General features: G+C 47.6%; 1 protein-coding gene and 1 pseudogene across 1 annotated transcript in view; both read right to left on the bottom strand.

The window, feature by feature from the left end:
• dnaaf1 (dynein axonemal assembly factor 1) overlaps window positions 1–26,600 on the bottom strand; it is a 155,104-nt gene that overhangs the window by 88,438 nt on the left and 40,066 nt on the right. The gene's annotated exons all lie outside the window — the stretch shown is intronic.
• Window positions 18,708–18,859, bottom strand: LOC144493294 (U2 spliceosomal RNA; annotated as a pseudogene).

The raw sequence follows: 26,600 nt of genomic DNA, 5'->3' as shown, positions 1-26,600 counted from the left end.
TCTGTGTCTTAACTTCATCCATCAGTCTTGGTTCTGTTACTACCAAATGTATTTAATCAGAAGAGTAAGAGCACAAACAATTAGTAGCAGTAAGACAACAGTTTAGTTCAAAAAAAGCTTCCAATCAGAATCATAAATGAAAAACGACACTAGATGTTTGCATCTGAATGTGAGTTAGTTCCTCCCTCGGACAATTGCCTGTCAACAACCTTGCAATTGTTGTAACATGCGACTTAAATTACTCTGGCATATCACTTCTGGGAGCGAAGCTAGTTTTTAACCCCATGGCATGTTAATACCACCCTAAACTTTAGACAAACTCAATTCAAACTGTCACTTGGGAGTACCTGACTTTACTGCATTCAAGTTATACAGGATGATAAACATAAAATACTGCAGATACTGGAAATGGGAAATTAACAAAAATGCTGGAAATGCTCAGCAAATCAGGCAGCATCTGTGAAGAAAGAAACAGTGGCCGCGATTCTCCCATCCCGACCTGCAACTTTTCTGGCAGGTCGGGGTGGGAGAAGCATGTCGCCGGCTTTGTTCTGGATTGCGCATGTGCCGGGAACACATGCGCATCTCCCAGAGACAGCAAACAGTCACAAGCCAGACCACGCTGGAAACCGGAACTTACCAGTCCCGATTGAATATCCCACTCCGCCAGGAGTATTTCATTCCAGCAGGGTTCAGACTAGCTCCCCATATTCAGGGATCTAGCAGGAGATCCTGCCGAAATGAAGGTGGGGCGATCGGGGCACCCCAGGGGGTCGGGCGGCAGGGGTGGTGCCCCCTGAGCATGGGCATACTGGCAGTGTCAGCTTGTGCTCCGTGTCACTGCCAAAGGGACAAAGTGCCCATTACAGGGGGGAACCTTGGCACTGCCCGCCAGGCATTGGGCACTGTCAAGGGGGCGGGGCCTGCTGCCACTCAGCATGGCGATCAGTCTGGGATGAAGGGAGGGCAGCCATTGGGGCGGCCTGGGGGCGTGGTGTGACTAGGGGGCAGGGGAGTGGGTGTTCAGTCAGGGTTGGCCCAGGAACTGTTGTAGGGGCCGCTGAAGGGGCAGCACTGAGAGGGTCCCGGGCTGGCCAGCGATTGAGTTGGCCAGCAAACCGGGAGAATGACAGATCGGGGCCACTGCGCATGCGCAGAGTTCCAGAACTGTCAGACTCCAGTGTGAGTAGGCCCTGTCCCCTTGGGTTTTTAATGAGATTCACAATTGGGACCTCTGCATTGCACAGAGTGGGGAGATTCGATGAGAAGTTGAACTGCCAAAACATTCGGGATCTAGAATAGTTTTCTCGCCAATTCAGTGCTTTTGGGAGAATTGCAGCCAGAGTTTCAACAAGGACGAGATGGAGTCCAAGAAAGAGGAAAGTACAGGAAAGAGGAAGCAGACAAGTACAGGAAAGAGAGGGAATCTGGTGAACTGGTGCAACAACAATAATCTCTCCCTCAATGTCAACAAAATGATGGAGATAGTCATCGACTTCAGGAAGTGTAGTGGAGGACATGCCCCTGTCTACATCAATGGGAATGAAGTAGAAATGGTCAAGAGCTTTAAGTTTTTAGGTGTCCAGATCACCAACAACCTGTCCTGGTCCCTCCATGCCGAAATTTGGCATGTCCGCGATGACTCTCACCAACCTTTACAGATGCACTATAGAAAGCATTTTTTCTGGTTGCACAAGAACATAAGAACTAGGAGCAGGAGTAGGCCATCTGGCCTCTTGAACCTGCTCCGCCATTCAATGAGATCATGGTTGATCTTTTCATGGACTCAGCTCTACTTACCCGCCCTCTCACCATAACCCTTAATTCCTTTACTGTTCAAAAATTTATCTATCCTTGCCTTACAAACAGTCAATGAGGTAGCCTCAACTGCTTCACTGGGCAGAGAATTCCACAGATTCACAACCCTTTGTGTGAAGAAGTTCCTCCTCAACTCAGTCCTAAATCTGCTTCTCCGTATTTTGAGGCCATGCCCCCTAGTTGTAGTTTCACCCACCAATGGAAACAACTTCCCTGCTTCTATCTCATCTATTCCCTTCATAATCTGATATGTTTCTATAAGATCTCCCCTCATTCTTCTGAATTCCAATGAGTATAGCCCCAGTCTCTCCTCATAAGCCAACCCTCTCACCTCCGAAATCAACCCAGTGAATCTCCTCTGCACAAGGACACGCATGTCCCTTTGCACAGCAGCAATCTGCAATTTTTTACTATTTAAATAACAGTCCATTTTGTTGTTATTCCTACCAAAATGGATGACCTCACACTTACCAACATTGTACTCCATCTGCCAGATCCTCGCCCAGGCCGAAGGGCATGTTTCCATGCTCTAAACCTCTATAACTCACTTAGACTATAATCCCTTTGCAGACTTTGTGTCCTCTGCACACTTTGCTCTGCCACTCATCTTAGTATCATTTGCAAATTTTTACACACTACACTTGAGCCCCAACTCCAAATCATCTATGTAAATCGTAAACAATTGCGGTCCCAACACTGATCCCTGAGGCACACCACTAGTCACTGATCGCTGAAGGGGGTGACCTTTATGCTTAAGACGACTTTTATGCTTAATATCATGGACATTTTTACGCATGTATATCAAATTTATTTTAAAATATTGTCAGCAGCTCACAGCAATGCGATGACTCATGGGCACCCCATCATCACTTCAGACAGCTTAATCACTTTAGACTCCAAGCAGGGAAAACATAGACAATAGCTCAACCGATTAGATTATGCAAGAAGCTCAAAACACAAAGGGAACCCTCCAGAAAGAGATCAGCCCAGGGAAATGGGTTCACATCATCATCAGCCACAGATCAATTCTACCTATCTATAATGGCTTTTTAATATCTTGCTATTGTGCCACTGCTTTGTGTTATTAGCAGGCACTGATCATGTAACTGGGAGTAAATGATGAGCCTATTACCATATGTCTGGCACGAAGTTCAAAACCCTATAAATTGTAAAGCGCACAATGGCCAGGGAGAGCAGCTGTCTCTCCCCAGGCCTGCGGCTTTTGTTATTTTAAACAGAGAATAAAGTTTGTGTTGCCTTTTTGTACTGTACTCATGCCTGCTTGTCTTTTCTGCTGGAAGGAAGCGAGAAACTTCTCCTTACAGTTCCGAACCCGGGAGGAAGCGACCACTCGCTGGACCCACGGTGACAAGGATCAAGTGGGTGAGAAGTCAATTTCAGACCACCAGATTCCGGAAGGATCCGAGCGCCGTCGGGACCACGAGGGGACTTCCTCCAACCTGGATACCAGCTTGTAGACTGAGTGGGTACAAAAAGTGCACTTACACTGATTGGCCAGTGCACAAATTTCACTGATTGAGTACTTTAAATTTGTAACACGGTTAGGTACACTGCTGTCGGCTACCTATTGTGAGAGGGACTTGTAAGCATCCACAAGAGGTGGACCATTGTCATGGCAGGCCTTCATGTCCCTGCTAACCACCCGGTGCGCCAATAAGGGTGGTAAAGGAAAAGGCCTTATTGGATGGGCGGGTAGGTTAGGCATACCCCTGTGAGCCAGGAACTTAGGGAACCGAAAGGGTTAACAGATTCCAGAAGCACTCACAATAGGAGCGAGGTACGGGCTAGGGGGAACGCGAAAGGTACAGAAAGACGAGAGAGAGAGAAAGAGAGACAGAATGCCCTATGAAGGAAAGCCCGAGGAAAGATTACTCCAGGACAGAGATTCCGAAGTAGGTTGCGCATACGTAGGGGGAGGAAGGGAGCAAGAGGACAGCCTCTCCCTAGAATGGGGGCCAGAAGGATCTCTTAACCGAGCATTTGGGATGCAACAGCAGAAACTAATCAGGAAAATGTGCACGGAGGGATGGAACCCCTGTGCGTCCTTCCCCCTACAAAGGGAACGGTGGAATAGCCACCAGCGGGACGCTTCTAAAAAGCTGCAGTAATTTTAGTTAAACAGTTAGTGATAGCGGTGCGTATGAACCAGGTTTACCAGAAAAAGATAGAGGAAAAGAACAAGAGTATTGCAAGTTTAGAGGCTCGGATCACAGAGTTACGAGCCGAACCCCGTAAGATTAGCGACCCGGAGCCCACCATGTCTCCGGTGTACCCCGCACTTCCCAAGTGCACCACCCGAGTACAAACCCAGCAGCGTACAGAAATGTGCCCCAGTACAGAGGACAGCTAATGGCCAGGATCGCTATAAAGCATTCACTCCCTTAGAAAAGCAGGCTATCCTAAAGGAGTTAGGTACTCTGCGCACCCAAAGTAAAAATACAGAGTTCTGGAGGACCCTTGAGAAGATGTGGGATGTCCACGATCTCCACCCCCAGATAGTCAGAGTGAAGTGCCCCTCAGATAAATGGAGGACTCTAACCAGCACTGACCCAGAGAACCCTGCCACCTCCACCATCCAGGATGGGGCATGGGCGAACGGAGTCCCTAACAATGCTTCCAGGGCGACTCAAAGGGAAGCATATAATGCCTTTAAACGCGCAGTCTGTACAGCTCTGGGAAACCCTACCACCAACTGGGGAAAAATCCAATCCTGCAGGCAGGAAAAGGAAGAATCCAGCAGCAACTATGCTGCTCGCCTGTATGAGGCGTATTGAGTGACATCTGGGCAGGAAAACCCCGACCCTAACCATTCCCCGTACATCCAAATGTTTTTAGATGGGCTTTCCCCGACACATCAGGAAGTTTTAAAATGAGGTATTGTCACTGCGGACACCTACGATACCGCAGTACAGTGGGCAAGCCGGGTAGATGCGAGGGCCGGGGCAGGGAGCAACCGAACCGCACCCAGGTCCCTCTGCAAAAATAGATGCCCCTAACTTTAAACCAACAGCTAAGTGCTTCCGTTGCGGAAGACCCGGGCACATAGCTAGGCACTGTCGATCAGAACCTGGACAAACTTGTGGGACCTGTGGCAGAACAGGTCACTCAACTGAGCAGTGCAGGCTAAAGCCCAAGCCCAAGCCCAAAACCCACATAGACATGCAGGAAGCCTTCCTGAACTGGCTGAGGGACCAGGGGAAGGCATGAGCACAGGCGGCTCCCATAGACGCGGAGGGAGACAACCGTGTCGACATGCCTGCCCTCCTGGGGGGCCTGCCTTGCGAAATGTTAGTAGACACAGGAGCCTCTGTATCACTGACCGACCTACCCCTTCCCGTGACCAAGGATTACACCCACATAGTAGGGGTGGGGGGAATTCGTATTAAGGCTTACAAGAGCAAGACGGTAGTCTTAGAGGTAGCAGGGCGACTGGTGCCGGTCCAGTTCTTTGTATGCCAGAATAACGAGGGAACCGTGCTAGGAATGGATATTTTAGAGGAATTAAGCATACTCATAGACCTAAGGAATCATAAGATTCATTGGCCCCACAGTAATGGGAACAAATGTAACTCCACCAACCCTGACAAAACATCGCAACGATTGGGAGTGTTAAAACGTTTCAGAGGGACTGGGACACAGAGCCCCAGCCTTTTGGAATAATTTGTAAAGTACTGACAGGAGTATGGGCCAGGTATAAGCAGGACACAGGAAAGGTCCCTATGGATCCAGTCGACGTCCCCAGCCCAGACCACAAACCCATAGAACCATAGAAAATTACAGATCAGAAACAGGCCTTTTGGCCCTTCTTGTCTGTGCCGAACCATTTTTTGCCTAGTCCCACTGACCTGCACTTGGACCATATCTCTCCACATCCCTCTCATCCATGAACCCGTCCAAGTTTTTCCTAAATGTTAAAAGTGACCCGCATTTACCACTTTATCCGGCAGCTCATTCCACACTCCCACCACTCTCTGCGTGAAGAAGCCCCCCCTAATATTCCCTTTAAACTTTTCTCCTTTCACCCTTAACCCATGCCCTCTGGTTTTTTTCTCCCCTAGCCTCAGCGGAAAAAGCCTGCTTGCATTCACTCTATCTATACCCATCAAAATCTTATACACCTCTATCAAATCTCCCCTCAATCTTCTACGCTCCAGGGAATAAAGTCCCAACCTATTCAATCTCTCTCTGTAACTCAGCTTCTCAAGTCCTGGCAACATCCTTGTGAACCTTCGCTGCACTCTTTCAACCTTATTTACATCCTTCCTGTAACTAGGTGACCAAAACTGTACACAATACTCCAAATTCGGCCTCACCAATGCCTTATATAACCTTACCATAACACTCCAACTTTTATACTCGATACTCCGATTTATAAAGGCCAATATACCAAAGGCACTCTTTACGACCCTATCCACCTGTGACGTCACTTTTAGGGAATTCTGTACCTGTATTCCCAGATCCCTCTGTTCAACTGCACTCTTCAGAGTCCCACCATTTACCCTGTACGTTCTATTTTGGTTTGTCCTTCCAAAGTGCAATATCTCACACTTGTCTGCATTAAATTCCATTTGCCATTTTTCAGCCCATTTTTCTAGTTGGTCCAAATCCCTCTGCAAGCTTTGAAAACCTTCCTCACTGTCCACTACACCTCCAATCTTTGTATCATCAGCAAACTTGCTGATCCAATTTACCACATTATCATCCGGATCATTGATATGGATGACAAACAACAATGGACCCAATACCGATCCCTGCGGCACACCACTAGTAAGAAGTTTAACAACACCAGGTTAAAGTCCAACAGGTTTATTTGGTAGCAAAAGCCACACAAGCTTTCGGAGCTCCAAGCCCCTTCTTCAGGTGAGGAAGGGGCTTGGAGCTCCGAAAGCTTGTGTGGCTTTTGCTACCAAATAAACCTGTTGGACTTTAACCTGGTGTTGTTAAACTTCTTACTGTGTTTACCCCAGTCCAACGCCGGCATCTCCACATCATGCACACCACTAGTCACAGGCCTCCACTCAGAGAAGCAATCCTCCACAACCACTCTCTGGCTTCTTCCATTGATGTGGAGATGCCGGCGTTGGACTGGGGTAAACACAGTAAGAAGTTTAACAACACCAGGTTAAAGTCCAACAGGTTTATTTGGTAGCAAAAGCCACACAAGCTTTCGGAGCTGCAAGCCCCTTCTTCAGGTGAGTGGGAATTCTGTTCACAAACAGAGCTTATAAAGACACAAACTCAATTTACATGAATAATGGTTGGAATGCGAATACTTACAACTAATCAAGTCTTTAAGAAACAAAACAATGTGAGTGGAGAGAGCATCAAGACAGGCTAAAAAGATGTGTATTGTCTCCAGACAAGACAGCCAGTGAAACTCTGTGGGGATTACAAATAGTGTGCCATGAACCCAATATCCCGGTTGAGGCCGTCCTCGTGTGTGCGGAACTTGGCTATCAGTTTCTGCTCAGCGACTCTGCGCCGTCGTAGAGTCTGCGACGGCGCAGAGTCGCTGAGCAGAAACTGATAGCCAAGTTCCGCACACACGAGGACGGCCTCAACCGGGATATTGGGTTCATGGCACACTATTTGTAACCCCCACAGAGTTTCACTGGCTGTCTTGTCTGGAGACAATACACATCTTTTTAGCCTGCCTTGATGCTCTCTCCACTCACATTGTTTTGTTTCTTAAAGACTTGATTAGTTGTAAGTATTCACATTCCAACCATTATTCATGTAAATTGAGTTTGTGTCTTTATATGCTCTGTTTGTGAACAGAATTCCCACTCACCTGAAGAAGGGGCTTGCAGCTCCGAAAGCTTGTGTGGCTTTTGCTACCAAATAAACCTGTTGGACTTTAACCTGGTGTTGTTAAACTTTTTACTGTGTTCTTCCATTGAGCCAGTGTCTAATCCAATTTACTACCTCCCCATGTATACCTAGCGACTGAACCTTCTTAACTAACCTCCCATGAGGGACCTTGTCAAAGGCCTTGCTGAAATCCAGGTAGACAACATCCACCGCCTTCCCTTCATCCACTTTCCTGGTAACCTCCTCAAAAAACTCTAATAGATTGGTCAAACATGACCTACCACGCACAAAGCCATGTTGACTCTCCCTAATAAGTCCCTGTCTATCCAAATATTTGTAGATCCTATCCCTTATCACACCTTCCAATAACTTGCCCACCACCGACGTCAAACTTACTGGCCTATACTTTCCCGCATTTCTTTTGGAACCTTTTTTAAACAACGGAACAACACGAGCCACCCTCCAATCATCCGGCACCTCCCCCGTGAATACTGACATTTTAAATATGTCTGCCAGGGCCCCTGCAAGTTCAACACTAGCTTCCCTCAAGGTCCGTGGAAAGACCCTGTCCGGTCCTGGGGATTTATCCACTCTGATTTGCCTCAAGGCAGCGAGCACCACCTCCCCTTTAATCTGTAAAGGTTCCATGACCTCCCTACCTGTTTGCCCTATTTCCGTAGACTCCATGCCCGTTTCCTCAGTAAATACGGATGCAAAAAAACCATTTAGTATCTCCCCCATCTCTTTTGGTTCCATACACAGTCTACCACTCTGGTCTTCAAGAGGACCAATTTTATCCCTCACTATCCTTTTGCTCCTAACATACCTATAGAAGCTCTTTGGATTTTCATTCACTCTGTCTGCCAAAGCAACCTCATGTCTTCTTTTAGCCCTCCTGATTTCCCTCTTAAGTAGCTTCTTGCACTTTTTATGCTCCTCGAGCATCTGATCTGTTCCTTGCTGCCTGTACATTTCATACAACTCTCTCTTCCTCTTAATCAGTGTTACAATCTCCCTCGAGAACCAAGGTTCCTTATTCCGATTTACTTTGCCTTTAATCCTGACAGGAACATACAAACTCTGCACTCTCAAAATTTCTCCTTTGAAGGCCTCCCACTTTCCATTTACATCCTTACCAGAGAACAGCCTGTGCCAATCCACACTTCCCAGATCCCTTCTCATTTCATCAAATTTGGCCTTTTTCCAGTTCAGAACTTCAACCCGAGGACCAGATCTATCCTTATCCATGATCAGGTTGAAACGAATGGCATTATGATCACTGGATCCAAAGTGTTCCCTCACACTCACATCCATCACCTGCCCTAACTCATTTCCCAATCGGAGATCCAATATCGCATCCTCTCTAGTTGGCACCTCTATATACTGATGTAGAAAATTCTCCTGAACACATTTTACAAACTCTACCCCGTCTAAACCTTTAACAGCATGCGAGTCCCAATCTATATGTGGAAAATTAAAATCCCCTATCACAACTTTGTGTTTCTTGCAGTTGTCAGCTATCTCTCCGCTGATTTGCTCCTCCAATTCTCGCTGACTATTGGGTGATCTATAATACAACCCCATTAATGTGGTCATACCTTTCTTGTTTCTCAGCTCCACCCATAGGGCCTCTGTAGACAAGCTCCCTAATCTATCCTGCCTGAGTACCGCTGTAACATTTTCCCTGACCAACAATGTCCCCACCTTTTATCCCTCTGCCTCTATCCTGCCTGAAACATTGGAACCCTGGAACATTGAGCTGCCAGTCCTGCCCCTCCTGTAGCCAAGTTTCACTAATGGCTATAATGTCATATTTCCATGTGTCTATCCACGCCTTCAGCTCATCTGCCTTCCCCTCAATACTCCTGGCATTGAAATAGACACACCTCAAAAGATGAAATAGACACACCCCACAGACAGTATCCCATAAAGCTGGAGGCATACCAAGCCGTGGGGGCTATTGTACAGGACCTAGAAGGGAGGGGGGTAATACGCTCTGCTACTAGTACCACAAACTCCCCAGTATGGCCAGTAGCAAAGCCCGATAAAACCTTCCGATTAATAATCGATTATACAGAGCTAAACAAAGTCACCCCAAAAGTACATCCCATAGTGGCAAGCCCTTCCACAATCCTGAATGGATTGGGCCCTAAGTATAGTATTTTCACGGTGTTAGACATAGCAAACGGCTTCTGGTCGGTGCCGTTAGACTGGAGTCTCAGGACAAATTTGCTTTCCCTGTGGGCGAAAAGCAATCTACCTGGACGAGACTCCCCCAGGGGTTCCATAACAGACCCACCATCTTCCACCAGGTTACGAATAGGATATTAGAGGGAGTAGATCTCACCCCCCACCGCTGCACTGTCCTTCAGTATGTGGATGACATCCTAATTGCCTCAGAGGACATGCTGCAGCCCTGATTGAGGTGTTGCGAGCCTTAGAAAGGGGCGGGTTGAAGGTGAACCCCAAAAAGGCCCAGATAGAAACATAGAAACATAGAAAAACAACAGCACAAACAGGCCCTTCAGCCCACAAGTTGTGCCGAACACGTCCCTACCTTCTAGACCTACCTATAACCCTCCATCCTATTAAGTCCCATGTACTCATCCAGGAGTCTCTTAAAAGACCCTATTGAGTTCGCCTCCACCACCACTGACGGCAGCCGATTCCACTCGCCCACCACCCTCTGTGTGAAAAACTTCCCCCTAACATCTTCCCTGTACCTACCCTCCAGCACCTTAAACCTGTGTCCTCTCGTAGCTGACATTTCCACCCTGGGAAAAAGCCTCTGAGAGTCCACCCGATCTATGCCTCTCAACATCTTATATACCTCTATTAGGTCTCCTCTCATCCTACGTCTCTCCAAGGAGAAAAGACCGAGCTCCCTCAGCCTATCCTCATAAGGCATGCCACTCAATCCAGGCAACATCCTTGTAAATCTCCTCTGCACCCTTTCAATCTTTTCCACATCCTTCCTATAGTGAGGCGACCAGAACTGAGCACAGTACTCCAAGTGGGTCTTATATAGCTGCATCATTATCCCCGGACTCCTAAACTCAATCCCTCGATTGATAAAGGCCAGCACACCATACGCCTTCTTAACCACCTCCTCCACCTGCGGGGCCGATTTTAGAGTCCTATGGACACGGACCCCAAGGTCCTTCTGATCCTCTACAGTACTAAGAGTCTTTCCCTTTATATTGTACTCCTTCATCCCATTTGACCTACCAAAATGGACCACTACGCATTTATCTGGGTTGAAGTCCATCTGCCACTTGTGCACCCAGTCTTGCATCCTATCTATGTCCCTCTGTAACTTCTGACATCCCTCCAGTCTATCCACAACCCCACCAACCTTCGTGTCGTCGGCAAACTTACCAACCCATCCCTCCGCTTCCTCATCCAGGTCATTTATGAAAATGACAAACAGCAAGGGTCCCAGAACAGATCCCTGGGGCACACCACTGGTGACCAACCTCCACTTAGAAAAAGATCCACATATACCCATTCTCTGCCTCCTTTGGGCAAGCCAGTTCTTGATCCACCGGGCAGCAGCCCCTTGGATCCCATGCCCTCTCACTTTTTCTAGAAGCCTTGCATGGGGGACCTTATCGAACGCCTTGCTAAAATCCATATAAACCACATCTACCACCTTCCCTTCGTCAATGTGTTTAGTCACATTTTCGAAGAACTCCACCAGGCTCGTAAGGCACGATCTGCCCTTGACAAAGCCATGCTGAGTATTCTTGAGCATACTAAACCTCTCTAAATGCTCATATATCCTGATCCTCAGGATCTTCTCCATCAGTTTACCAACCACTGAGGTTAGACTCACCGGTCGGTAATTTCCTGGGCTATCCCTATTCCCCTTCTTGAAAATAGGAACCACATCCGCAATCCTCCAATCCTCCGGCACCATCGACGACGCAAAGATCATCGCCAGGGGCTCTGCAATCTCTTCCCTCGCCTCCCACAGTAACCTGGAGTACATCCCATCCGGACCCGGCGACTTATCTATCTTGATGCCATTCAAAGATTCCAGCACAACCTCTTTCTTAAAGTCCACATACTCAATCTTTTCAGTCCACCGCACGCACGCAGTACATCCACTCAGGTCCTTCTCCTCTGTGAAAACCGAGGCAAAATACTCATTGAGCACCTCTGCCATTTCTACTGGTTCCATACAGACTTTCCCGCCTTCACCTTTTATTGGCCCTATTCCGTCACGTCTCATCCTTTTACTCTTCACATATTTATAGAACGCCTTAGGGTTCTCCTTAATCCTACCTGCCAGGGCCTTCTCGCGACCCCTTCTGGCTCTCCTAATTTCCTTCTTTAGTCCCTTCCTACAAGCCGTATCTCTTCTAAATCCCTATCTTCGCCAAGCTCTCTGAGCCTTTTGTACGCTTTCCTTTTCTTCTCGACTAGGTCCCGCACAGCCTTCGTGCACCACGGTTCCTTTAACCGACCAACACCTCCCTGTCTGCTCGGAACGTTGTCCTGTAGAACTCTAGACAGACATTCCTTGAAAAACTGCCACCTCGCTTCAGTACATTTCCCCGAGAATACCTCCTTCCAATTTACTCCTCTAATTTGCTGTCTAATGTCTTCATATTTCCCCTTACTCCATATAAACACTTTCCTATCTCGCCTGATCCTCTCTTTTTCCAATGCAAGCCGAAAGGAGATAGGAAGAGACACTGTCCTGTACTTAGGACAGGAGATATCCCAGGGTACTAGTACCATGCCTCGCGAGAGGAGGGTTGCCATCTAGGTCATGCCCAGGCCAGTCTCCCTGAGGGGAGTCCGCAAGGTTTTGGGACTGTTCAACAAAGCCGAACCTTTATCCCCAATTTCGCAACCTTAGCCGAGCCCATACAGCAGCTAGTAAAGGAGGGAGGCCCGGGGGGCAAACTGATAGAATGGGGACCCGAACAGGAGGAAGCTTATGCAAGGTAAAAACAAGCCCTTATATCAGCTCCGAGCCTTGGTTTACCTGAACTGAGGAAGCCCTTCCATATCTTTTGTGAGAATGAGGAGGGATTCTATGCCGCAATAATAGCCCAAACACATGGGGACACCCTGCGACCCGTAGCTTACTATTCCACACAGCAGTCACCAGTGGCAGCCGGGTTGTCCCGCTGCATTGCAGCACTTGACTGTGCTGCATGGACAGTTAGTATTAGTGAGCCCACGGTGATGACGGGAGAAATCATCCTCCACACCAGGCATACCATCGTTGAAATGCTTAATAATAGTAAGCTCAGAGCAGTCTCTAATGTAAGGAGAGCTAAGTGGGAATCAGTGCTGCTCCCCAAAGACCGATCAGTCACCATATAAGGGACACAGGAGTAAACCCCGCTGCAGGGATTTTAGCCACTGGCGAATCACATGTGTGCGCTGAAATCGACCTGGAGGTAGACGCAGCCCCAGTAGAAGAGCTCCCCTTAGGACAGGCAGATTTAACATTCTATGTAGATGGGTCCAGGAAATATATTGATGGTACCCCCAAAACAGGGTGGGCAGTAGTTAACGACAAGTCAGAAGTGGTAGCCTCAGGACGATTAGACAGCACCCTGTCAGCTCAAGTCGCAGAATTAGAGGCTTTAACACAGGCTCTGAACCTGGCAGATGGCAAAACTGTGAATGTATATACCGTAAGAAGTCTCACAACACCAGGTTAAAGTCCAACAGGTTTATTTGGTAGCAAATACCATAAGCTTTCGGAGCGCTGCCCCTTCGTCAGATGGAGTGGTTATCTGTTCTCCAACAGTGCACAGACACAGAAATCAAGTTACAGAATACTAATTAGAATGCAAATCTCTACAGCCAGCCAGGTCTTAAAAGGTACAGATAACGTGGGAACATTAAACACAGGTTAAAGAGATGTGTATTGTCTCCAGACAGAACAGCTAGTGATATTATGCAAGATCAGGGGGAAAGCTGTGGCGAGCTGTGGGGGTTACTGATAATGTGACATGAATCCAACATCCCGGTTTAGGCCATCCTCATGTGTGCGGAACTTGGCTATCAGTTTCTGCTCAGCGACTCTGCGCTGTCGTGTGTTGTGAAGGCCGCCTTGGAGAACGCTTACCTGAAGATCCAAGGCTGAATGCCCGTGACTGCTGAAGTGCTCCCCCACAGGAAGAGAACAGTCTTGCCTGGTGATTGTCGAGCGGTGTTCATTCATCCGTTGTCGTAGCGTCTGCATGGTTTCCCCAATGTACCATGCCTCGGGACATCCTTTCCTGCAGCGTATCAGGTAGACAACGTTGGCCGAGTTGCAAGAGTATGTACCGTGTACCTGGTAGATGGTGTTCTCACGTGAGATGATGGCATCCGTGTCGATGATCCGGCACGTCTTGCAGAGGTTGCTGTGGCAGGGTTGTGTGGTGTCATGGTCACTGTTCTCCTGAAGGCTGGGTAGTTTGCTGCGGACAATGGTCTGTTTGAGGTTGTGTGGTTGTTTGAAGGCAAGAAGTGGGGGTGTGGGGATGGCCTTGGCGAGATGTTCGTCTTCATCAATGACATGTTGAAGGCTCCGGAGGAGATGCCGTAGCTTCTCCGCTCCGGGGAAGTACTGGACGACAAAGGGTACTCTGTCCACTGTGTCCCGTGTTTGTCTTCTGAGGAGGTCGGCGCGGCTTTTCGCTGTGGCGCGTCGGAACTGTTGAACGATGAGTCGAGCACATGGTGCTGGGCGGCATGGTAGCACAGTGGTTAGCACTGCTGTTTCACAGCTCCAGGGTCCCAGGTTCGATTCCCGGCTCGGATCACTGTCTGTGCGGAGTTTGCACATTCTCCTCGTGTCTGCGTGGGTTTCCTCCGGGTGCTCCGGTTTCCTCCCACAGTCCAAAGATGTGCGGGTTAGGTTGATTGGCCAGGTTAAAAATTGCCCCTTAGAGTCCAGAGATGCGTAGGTTAGAGGGATTAGCAGGTAAAATATGTGGGGGTAGGGCCTGGGTGGGATTGTGGTCTGTGCAGACTCGATGGGCTGAATGGCCTCCTTCTGCACTGTAGGGTTTCTATGATTCAGGCCAATCCCTTTGACAGCCCAAGAGATCGCAGAGTGGGTTATACAGGAAGCAGGCAGGAGCCTCACGCACCACCTTTAATCTATACAGGCAAAACTACAGTCTGCTGGGTGCAAGGCAGGGACCCTCAGTAAATGGCGACTGCCGGGTTACGACTGCACACACCAGCCACCCTCCCTGACCCTGACAAACACCACTGGGATAGGGTGCCCAATCGGGCCAGTCTGTTATCCAAAATAGAGACAGACAGGGCCCTCAGAATAGGGAAGATCGACTGTAACCAGGCCTTCGACATTACGCCAGCAGCACCTGATAGTTCCCTTAGAGTCCAGTGTGCACCAAACAGCACGGTGCAGATCCTTCTGCAGCCAGGAATTTTAAACAGCCCTGCTGCTGATAATGGAACTTACTTTGTCTGCGGTCACAGGTTACCCCATGACTGGTTACCCTTGGTTACCCCATGACTGGACAGGGACATGCTATCTAGGCTCTGCTATTCCCTACATATACCACATCCCCGCCCTGAAGGACCATCCCCGGTGGAAGGGGGGTAGGCAGAGGAGGGGGGGGGGGTCTTTTCGTACCTGGGATTCCTTTTCCCTTCCCTGGGAGGGCTAGGATTACAGATGGGCGAACTCGCAGCACGAGTACAAAAAGCAGCTCGCATTCTGGAAGTAGTTGCTAATGCTACTGCGGAGGCTGTGGCAGAGGTAAACAGCGAGCTGATAGCCCTGAGGACAGTAGCCCTACAGAACCGCCTAGCCTTAGATTACCTCCTTGCGAGTAAGGGAGGTATCTGCGCCTTAATAGGAACAGAATGCTGTACATACATCCCTGATGCCTCAGAGAACCTCACGAATCTACTGGAACACATTCACAACGAAGTGATAAAACTATATGAGATCCCCAACAGCAGCTGGATGGATTGGCTGATGGGGGGCTCATGGGGGACATTTTTAATACAGGGAGCCATGGTTCTAATTGGCATAGTCATTGCTTGCTGTGTGCTGTCAGTCTGTATAAGTGCAATTTGTAAAGGTGTTGTGCCCAGGCTAACTGCTGTTGCCGCGTATCGCACTGAGACTCCTTCTCCACTGCAGCTCCGCGGCCACACTGCCCAGGCAGCAACAACATTCATTTAAAGACCGCCATGGAGACACCCCCAGCTGACACCCATCATTGGAGCTCGGCGGAGCGCAGATCACGCCAGGTCTGTCAACTGAGAAAAAGCAAAGACTCTTTGATGAACTACTGAACATCTTTTAAACACTCCGGAATCTCAACTAAGAAATTATCGGACTATTCAATCAAAATGGTGTGCTCACTGGGGCGCAAGGGCGGCGCCCAGGAGCAAGAGGAGGGGTTGAAGAGGGCGACCTTTATGCTTAAGTCGACTTTTATGCTTAATATCATGGACATTTTTACGCGTGTATATCAAATTTATTTTAAAATATTGTCAGCAGCTCACAGCAATGCGATGACTCATGGGCACCCCATCATCACTTCAGACAGCTTAATCACTTTAGACTCCAAGCAGTGAAAACATAGACAATAGCTCAACCGATTAGATTATGCAAGAAGCTCAAACACAAAGGGAACCCTCCAGAAAGAAATCAGCCCAGGGAAATGGGTTCACATCATCATCAGCCACAGATCAATTCCACCTATCTATAATGGCTTTTTAATATCTTGCTATTGTGCCACTGCTTGTGTTATTAGCAGGCACTGATCATGTCACTGGTAGTAAATGATGAGCCTATTACCATATGTCTGGCGCGAAGTTCAAAACCCTATAAATTGTAAAGCGCACAATGGCCAGGGAGAGCAGCTGTCTCTCCCCAGGCCTGCGGCTTTTGTTATTTTAAACAGAGAATAAAGTTTGTGTTGCCTTTTTGTACTGTACTCATGCCTGCTTGTCTTTTATGCTGGTAGGAAGCGAGAAACTTCCCCTGACAATCGCCAACCAGAAAAACACCCATTTACCCCCACTCTTTGCTTTCTGTTAGTTAACCAATCCTCTGTCCATGCTAATACATTACCCGTAACACCGTGCACCTTTATCTTATGCAGCAGTCTTTGGTGTGGCACCTTGTCAAATGCCTTCTGAAAATCCAAATACACCACATCCACAGGTTCCCCACTGAGAACATTACATGCGCACTGGACAAAGAATTCCATTAAATTAGTCAAACATGACCTGCCCTTCACGAACCTATGCTGCGTCTTACCAATGGGACAATTTATATCCAGATGTCTCGCTATTTCTTCCTTGATGATAGATTCAAGCATTATCTCTACTACAGAAGTTAAGCTAACCGGCCTATAGTTACCCGCCTTTTGTCTACCTCCTTTTTTAAACAGTGGCATCACATTTGCTGTTTTCCAAATCTGCGGGAAACACCCCAGAGTCCAGTGAGTTTTGGTAAATTACAGTTGGTATCACAGCTTGGTACAGCTCCTGTTCTGACCAAGACCGCAAGAAACTACAAAGGGTCGTAAACGAACCCCAGTCTATCACTTAAACCAGCCTCCCACCCATTGACGCTGCCTACACTTCCCCCTGCCTCAGAAAAGCAGCCAGCTTAAGTAAGGACTCCACGCACCGCAGACACACTCTATTCCATTTGCTTCTATTGGGAAAAAGATACAAAGTTCTGAGGACACATAGCAACTGACTCAAGAACAGCTTCTTCCCTGCTGCCATCAGACTTTTGAATGGACCTACGTCGTTTTAAGTTGATCTTTCTTTACACCCTAGCTATGACTGTAAGACTATATTCTGCACTCTCTTTTCCTTCTCAATGTATGGCATGCTTTGTCTGTATAGCACGCAAGAAACAATACTTTTCACTGTATACTAATACATGTGACAATAATAAATCAAATCAAAGTTAATGTTCAAGTCGAATATGACTCCTCTTCAGAACCCTGAAGAGTGGTCTTTGATTAAAACTATTTCTTTCTCTCCATAGATGCTGCCTGATCTGCTTAGTGTTTCCAGCATTTTTGGTTTTTCCACAGAATATTGTTGGCTGTAATTGAAAGCAAGGCATTGTCAGGTACACTGCATCCATCACCACAGAATAGCCACGACTATTTACAAACAAGGGACATTGCAGAATTCTTAAATCTCAAGACAGAACATTCCGTGCCCTCTATTTATGACGTATGGTAATTTTAAATGTTGAGTGTGAATGGGTAGAGTGGGTATGTGGTTAGGGTAAGTGAGGTAGTAAATGGGTGGACAGGAAGGTAGTCATCATTGGATCAGGTATGGAGATGTAGTTAGGTCGGGGGATAATTGGGTATTTGATTCGATTTATTATTGTCACATGTATTAACATAGTGAAAAGTATTGTTTCTTGTGCGCTATACAGACAAAACATACCCTACCAGGAAACGAGAGAGTGCAGAATGTAGTGTTACAGTCATAGCTAGGGTGTAGAGAAAGATCATCTTTGAGGTGTATAAAATTATGAAGGGCATAGATAGGGTGAACAGTGGGAAGTTTTTTCCCAGGTCGGAGGTGACGAACACAAGGGGTCACGGGTTCAAGGTGAGGGGGGCAAGGTTCAACACAGATGTCAGGGGGACGTATTTTACACAGAGGGTGGTGGGGGCCTGGAATGCACTGCCAAGCAAGGTGATTGAGGCGGACACGCTGGGATCATTTAAGACTTATCTAGATAGCCACATGAACAGACTGGGAATAGAGGGATACAAACGAATGGTCTAGTTGGGCACATGAGCGGCGCAGGTTTGGAGGACTGAAGGGCCTGTTCCTGTGCTGTATTGTTCTTTGTTCTCTTAATGCAAGGCAAGTCCATTCAAAAGTCTGACAGCAGCAGGGAAGAAGCTGGTTTTTTTTGTATTTTTATTCCAATTCAATCAAATCAAGTCCAATTCAGAGTCTCAACAAGTTGAGACATTCCTGATCCAAGCTGACAAGACAGGGCTCTCACCTCCTGTCTTGGGCTTGATCTATGTGATCCAAGCTGATTGGAGTAGGAATAGCTCCTCCTTCAAGGTTTGATCTCATTTGCATCTTAGCAAAAAGGCCGAGATGCCACTTTAAAAAATTGCTTCAAATGAAGCTAAAATGTAACCTAATGACTTCAACCAAGCACAGCATGTCGGTACTACACTTGATCTTAGCCAAAAGGCCGAGAAGCTGTTCGAGTCGGTTGGTACATGACCTCAAACGTTTGTATCTTTTTCCTGAGGAAGGTGGTGGAAGAGAGAATGTCCGGGATGCATGGGGTCCTTAATTAAGCTGGCTGCTTTGCCGAGGCAGCGGGAAGTGTAGACAGAGTCAATGGATGGGAGGCTTTGCGTGATGGATTGGGCTACATTCACAACCTTTTGTAATTCCTTGCGGTCTTTGGCAGAGCAGAAGCCATACCAAGCTGTGATAGAACCAGAAAAAGTGCTTTCTACGGTGCATCTGTAAAAGTTGGCGAGAGTCGTAGATGACATGTCAAATTTCCTTAGTCTTCTGAGAAAGTAGAGGCGTTGGTGGGCTTCCTTAACTATAGTGTCGGCCTGTGGGGAGCAGGACAGGTTGTTGTTGATTTGGACACTTAAAAAATTTGAAGCTCTCGACCCTTTCTACTTCATTCTCGTTGATGTAGACAGGGGCACGTTATCCTTTACGCTTCCTGAAGTCGATGACAATCTCCTTCATTTTGTTGACATTGAGGGAGAGATTATTGTTGCCGCACCAGTTCACCAGATTCTCTCTCTCATTCCTGTACTCTGTCTCATCAAAGTTTGAGATCCGACCCACTACGGTGGTGTCGTCAGCAAACTTGAAAATCGCATTGGAGGGGAATTTGGCCACACAGTTGTGAATAAGGAGTATAGTACAGGGCAGAGAACACAGCCTTGTGGGGCGCCAGTGTTGAAAATGATCGTGGAGGAGGTGCTGCTGATCCTTATTGATTGTGGTCTGAGAATTAGGAAGTTCAGGATCCAGTTGCAGAGGGAGGTGCCGAGGCCCAGGACACAGAGTTTGGAGTTGAGTTTCATGGGAATAATAGTGTTGAAGGCTGAGCTATAGTCAATAAATAGGAGTCTGACATAGGTATCTTTCTAATCTAGATGTTCCAGGGTTGAGTGCAGAGCCAGGGAGATGACGTCTGCTGTGGACCTGCTGCAGTGGTAGGCAAACTGTGGTGGATCCAGGTAGTCTGGGAAGCTGGAATTGATTTGTGCCATGGCAAGCATTTCGAAGTACTTCATAATGACGGATGTCAGAGCCACCGGCCGATAGTTGCTTGGTTTTTCTTAGGTACCGGGATGATGGTCATCTTCTTGAAGACAGTAAGAAGTCTCACAACACCAGGTTAAAGTCCAACAGGTTTATTTGGTAGCAAATACCATAAGCTTTCGGAGCAGAGCTCCTTCGTCAGATGGAGTGGAAATGTGCTCTCAAACAGTGCACAGAGAAATCAAGTTACAGAATACTAATTAGAATGCGAATCCCTACAGCCAGCCAGGTCTTAACGGTACAGACAATGTGGGTGGAGGGAGCATTAAACACAGGTTAAAGAGATGTGCATTGTCTCCAGACAGAACAGCTAGTGAGATTCTACAAGTCCAGGGGGCAAGCTGTGGGGGTTACTGATAATGTGACATAAATCCAACATCCCGGTTTAGGCCGTCCTCATGTGTGCGGAACTTGGCTATCAGTTTCTGCTCAGCGACTCTGCGCTGTCGTGTGTTGTGAAGGCCGCCTTGAAGAACGCTTACCTGAAGATCCAAGGCTGAATGCCCGTGACTGCTGAAGTGCTCCCCCACAGGAAGAGAATAGTCTTGCCTGGTGATTGTCGAGCGGTGTTCATTCATCCATTGTCGTAGCGTCTGCATGGTTTCCCCAATGTACCAGACGTAGCAGACGCTACGAAAACGGATGAATGAACACCGCTCGACAATCACCAGGCAAGACTGTTCTCTTCCTGTGGGGGAGCACTTCAGCAGTCACGGGCATTCAGCCTTGGATCTTCAGGTAAGCGTTCTCCAAGGCGGCCTTCACAACACACGACAGCGCAGAGTCGCTGAGCAGAAACTGATAGCCAAGTTCCGCACACATGAGGACGGCCTAAACTGGGATGTTGGATTTATGTCACATTATCAGTAACCTCCACAGCTTGCCCCCTGGACTTGCATAATCTCACCAGCTGTTCTGTCTGGAGACAATACACATCTCTTTAACCTGTGTTTAATGCTCACTCCACCCACATTGTCTGTACCTTTAAGACCTGGCTGGTTGTAGGGATTCGCATTCTAATTAGTATTCTGTAACTTGATTTCTCTGTGCACTGTTTGAGAGCACATTTCCACTCCATCTGACAAAGGAGCAGCGCTCCGAAAGCTTATGGTATTTGCTACCAAATAAACCTGTTGGACTTTAACCTGGTGTTGTGAGACTTCTCACCGTGTTTACCCCAGTCCAACGCCGGCATAGAAACATAGAAAACTACAGCACAAAACAGGCCCTTCTGTCCCACAAGTTGAGCCGAACATATTCCTACCTTTTAGGCCTACCTATAACCCTCCATCCTATTAAGTCCCATGTACTCATCCAGGAGTCTCTTAAAAGACCCTATTGAGTTTGCCTCCACCACCACTGACAGCAGCCGATTCCACTCGCCCACCACCCTCTGTGAAAAACTTACCCCTAACATTTCCCCTGTACCTACCCCCCAGCACCTTAAACCTATGTCCTCTCCTAGCAACCATTTCCACCCTGGGAAAAAGCCTCTGAGAGTCCACTCGATCTATGCCTCTCAACATCTTATACACCTCTATTAGGTCTCCTCTCATCCTATGTCTCTCCAAGGAGAAAAGACCGAGCTCCCTCAGCCTATCCTCATAAGGCATGCCACTCAATCCAGGCAACATCCTTGTAAATCTCCTCTGCACCCTTTCAATCTTTTCCACATCCTTCCTGTAATGAGGTGACCAGAACTGAGCACAGTACTCCAAGTGGGGTCTGACGAGGGTCTTATATAGCTGCATCATTATCCCCGGACTCCTAAACTCAATTCCTCGATTGATAAAGGCCAGCACACCATACGCCTTCTTAACCACCTCCTCCACCTGCGGGGCCGATTTTAGAGTCCTATGGACCCGGACCCCAAGGTCCTTCTGATCCTCTACAGTACTAAGAGTCTTTCCCTTTATATTGAACTCCTTCATCCCATTCGACCTGCCAAAATGGACCACTACGCATTTATCTGGGTTGAAGTCCATCTGCCACTTCTCCGCCCAGTCTTGCATCCTATCTATGTCCCTCTGTAACTTCTGACATCCCTCCAGACTATCCACAATCCCACCAACATTCGTGTTGTCGGCAAACTTACCAACCCATCCCTCCACTTCCTCATCCAGGTCATTTATGAAAATGACAAAAGCAAGGGTCCCAGAACAGATCCCTGGGGCACACCACTGGTGACCGACCTCCATTTAGAAAAACACCCATCTATACACACTCTCTGCCTCCTTTGGGCAAGCCAGTTCTGGATCCACAGGGCAGCGGCACCTTGGATCCCATGTCCTCTCACCTTTTCTAGAAGCCTTGCATGGGGGACCTTACCGAAAGCCTTGCTAGAATCCATATAAACCACATCTACCGCTTTCCCTTCATCAATGTGTTTAGTCACATTTTTGAAGAACTCCACCAGGCTCGTAAGGCACGATCTGCCTGTGACAAAGCTATGCTGAGTATTCTTGAGCACACTAAACCTCTCTAAATGCTCATAAATCTTGTCCCTCAGGATCTTCTCCATCAGCTTACCAACCACTGAGGTTAGACTCACCGGTCGGTAATTTCCTGGGCTATCCCTATTCCCCTTCTTGAAAATAGGAACCACATCCGCAATCCTCCAATCCTCCGGCACCTCTCCCGTCTCCATCGACGACGCAAAGATCATCGCCAGAGGCTCTGCAATCTCTTCCCTCGCCTCCCACAGTAACCTGGGGTACATCCCATCCGGACCCGGCGACTTATCTATCTTGATGCCATTCAAAGATTCCAGCACAACCTCTTTGTTAAAGTTCACATACTCAATCTTTTCAGTCCACCGCAAGCCCACAGTACATCCACCCATGTCCTTCTCCTCTGTGAAAACCGAGGCAAAATACTCATTAAGCACCTCTGCCATTTCTACTGGTTCCGTACTGGTTTTTCCGCCTTCATCTTTTATAGGCCCTATTCCTTCACGTCTCATCCTTTTACTCTTCACATATTTATAGAACGCCTTAGGGTTCTCCATAATCTTACCTGCCAAGGCCTTCTCATGACCTCTTCTGGCTCTCCTAATTTCCTTCTTTAGTCCCTTCCCACAAGCTGTATACTCATCTAGATCCCTATTTTCGCCAAGCTCTCTGAACCTTTTGTACGCTTTCCTTTTCTTCTCGACTAGGTCCCGCACAGCTTTCGTGTACCACGGTTCCTTTAACCAACTGCTCCCTGTCTGCTCGGAACATTGTCCTGTAGAACCCTAGACAGACATTCCTTGAAAAACTGCCACCTCTCTTCAGTAGATTTCCCCGAGAATACCTCCTTCCAATTTACTCCTCTAATTTGCTGCCTTATGTCTTCATATTTCCCCTTACTCCATATAAACGCTTTCCTAGCTTGCCTGATCCTCTCTTTTTCCAATGCAAGCATAAAGGAAATAGAGTTCTGATCGCTATCCCCAAGATGCTCTCCCACTGAGAGATCTGACACCTGTCCAGGCTCATTGGTCAGTATCAGATCAAGTACAGCCTCTCCTCTTGTCGGCTTGTCAACATGCTGTGTCAGGAAACCCTCCTGAACACACCTAACGAACTCCTCCCCATCCAATCCCCTTACCCTAGGGATATTCCAATCTATGTTTGGGAAATTAAAGTCCCCCATCACAACAACTCTGCTATTATTGCAACTCTCCAGGATCTGTTTCCCTATCTGCTCCTCCACCTCCCTGTCACTATTGGGCGGCCTATAGAAAACACCCAGCAAAGTGATCGACCCCTTCCCACTCCGAACTTCCACCCACAGAGACTCTGTAGACAATCCCTCCACAGCATACACCTTCTCTACAGCTGTGACACTATTCCTGATCAGCAGTGCCACTCCACCCCCTGTCTTGCCTCCCTCCCTGTCCTTCCTGAAACATCTGAATCCCAGCACCTGTAGTATCCAGTCCTGTCCCGGAGTCATCCAAGTCTCCGTAATGGCCACCACATCACACTTCCAGGCATCAATCCACGCTCTGAGCTCATCCCCTTTATTCACTATACTCCTGGCATTAAAGTAAACACATCTCAATCCTTTGGTCTGAGCTCTCCCCTTCTCTATCCCCCGTCCATCCTCCCTCTTGCACTGTCTATAACCCTTCTCAGTTTGCAAGCTAACTTCCTCGCTCACAGTCACCTCATCTCGATCCCCCCCCCCCCATGTCACTTTAATGTGGCATCTCCACATTAAAGTTGCAAAGCCATTGCTCAGAGTGAACCAATCAAACCCAAATCCATTCCTTGTTTGCTCCAAAAACCAAATTCAAATTGAATCCTATTCAGGTCCCCATATGAGAGATAAATAAGATCCAGGATGTTGACCCAGCGACAGTGAAGGAATGGTAATATATTTCCAGGTCAGGATGGTGAGTGACTTGGAGGGGAACCTCCAGGAGATGATGTTTCCAGGTATCTGCTGCTCGTCATTTTAGATGGTAGTGGTCATGGGTTTGGAAGGAGCCAAAGTTCGCCGAAGGAGCCTTGGTGAGTTCCTGCAGTGCATCTGGAGGATAGCAAATGTTGTTCAAGAAGGGGAGTAGGGACAACACTGGCAATTATAGACCGGTGAGCCTTACTTTTGTTGTGGGCAAAGTTTTGGAAAGGATTATGAGAGATAGGATTTATAATCATCTGGAAAGGAATAATTTGATTAGGGATAGTCAGCACGGTTTTGTGAAGGGCAGGTCATGCCTCACAAACCTCTGAGTTCTTCGAGAAGGTGACCAAAAAGGTGGATGAGGGTAAAGCGGTTGATGTGGTGTGTATGGATTTCAGCAAAGCGTTTGATAAGGTTCCCCATGGTAAGCTATTGCAGAAAATACGGACACATGGGATTGAGGGTGATTTAGTGGGTTGGATCAGGAATTGGCTAGCTGTAAGAAAACAGAGGGTGGCGGTTGATGGGAAATGTTCATCCTGGAGTTCAGTTACCCGTGGTGTACCGCAAGGATCTGTTTTGGGGCCATTGCTGTTTGTCATTTTTATTAATGAGCTGGATGAGGGCGTGGAAGGAAGGTTCACAAGGATGTTGCCAGGACTTGAGAAGCTGAGTTACAGAGAGAGATTGAATAGGTTGGGACTTTATTCCCTGGAGCGTAGAAGATTGAGGGGAGATTTGATAGAGCTGTATAAGATTTTGATGGGTATAGATAGAGTGAATGCAAGCAGGCTTTTTCCGCTGAGGCTAGGGGAGAAAAAAACCAGAGGGCATGGGTTAAAGGTGAAAGGAGAAAAGTTTAAAGGGAATATTAGGGGGGGGGTTCTTCACGCAGAGAGTGGTGGGAGTGTGGAATGAGCTGCCAGTTAAAGTGGTTAATGCTTTTAACATTTAAGAAAATGTTTAAGAACATTTAAGAACATTTAAGAAAAACTTGGACGGGTTCATGGATGAGAGGGGTGTGGAGGGATATGGTCCAAGTGCAGGTCAGTGGGACTAGGCATAAAATGGTTCGGCACAGACAAGAAGGGCCAAAAGGCCTGTTTCTGAGCTGTAATTTTCTATGGTTCTATGGTTCTATGGATTAGTAAATTTGCGGATGACACTAAAGTCGGTGGAGTTCTCGACAGTGCAGAGGAAAGTGGCAGGTTACAGAGGGACATAGATAAGCTGCAGGGCTGGGCTGAGAGGTGGCAAATGGAGTTTAATGCGAGGTGATTCACTTTGGAAGGAGTAACAGGAATACAGAGTACTGGGCTAATGGTAAGATACTTGGTAGTGTGAATGAACAGAGGGATCTGGGTGTCCATGTGCATAGATCCCTGGAAGTTGGCACCCAGGTTGATAGGGTTGTTAAGAAGGCGTACGGTGTGTTAGCTTTTATTGATAGAGGGATTGAGTTTCTGAGCCAGGAGGTCATGCTGCAACTGTACAAAACTCTGGTGCGGCCGCAGTTGGAGTATTGCGTACAGTTCTGGTCGCCGCATAATAGGAAAGATGTGGAAGCGTTGGAAAGTGTGCAGAGGAGATTTACCAGGATGTTGCCTGGTATGGTGGGAAGATCGTATGAGGAAAGGCTGAGGGACTTGAGGTTGTTGTCGTTAGAGAGAAGAAGGTTAAGAGGTGACTTAATAGAGGCATACAAGATGATCAGAGGATTAGATAGGGTGGATAGTGAGAGCCTTTTTCCTCGGATGGTGATGGCTAACATGAGGGTACATAGCTTTAAATTGAGGGGTGATAGATATAGGACAGATGTCAGAGGTAGGTTCTTTACTCAGAGAATAGTAAGGGCGTGGAATGCCCTGCCTGCAGCAGTAGTGGACTCGTCAACATTAAGAGCATTCAAATGGTTATTGGATAAACATATGGATGATATTGGAATAGTGTAGATTAGAGGGGCTTTAGATTGGTTTCACTGGTCGGCGCAACATCGAGGGCCGAAGGGCCTGTACTGCGCTATAACGTCCTATCTTGTAGATGGTACATACAGCTGCCACTGTTCATGGGTGGTGGAGGGATTGAATGTTTGTGGAAGGTGTACCAATCAAATGGGCTACTTTGTCCTGGATGATGTCAAGCTTCTTGACTGTTATTGGACTCATCCAGGCAAGTGGAGAATATTCCCTCACATTCTTTGTGGACAGGCTTTGAGGGGGTCGGGGGCAGGAAGGGAGTTATTCGTCGTAGGATTG

Source organism: Mustelus asterias, chromosome 4, assembly GCF_964213995.1.
Source record: "Mustelus asterias chromosome 4, sMusAst1.hap1.1, whole genome shotgun sequence".
Lineage (NCBI taxonomy): Eukaryota > Metazoa > Chordata > Chondrichthyes > Carcharhiniformes > Triakidae > Mustelus > Mustelus asterias.
The sequence above is the reverse complement of the archived record's forward strand: the minus strand, read 5'-3'. Positions and strand labels throughout refer to the sequence as shown.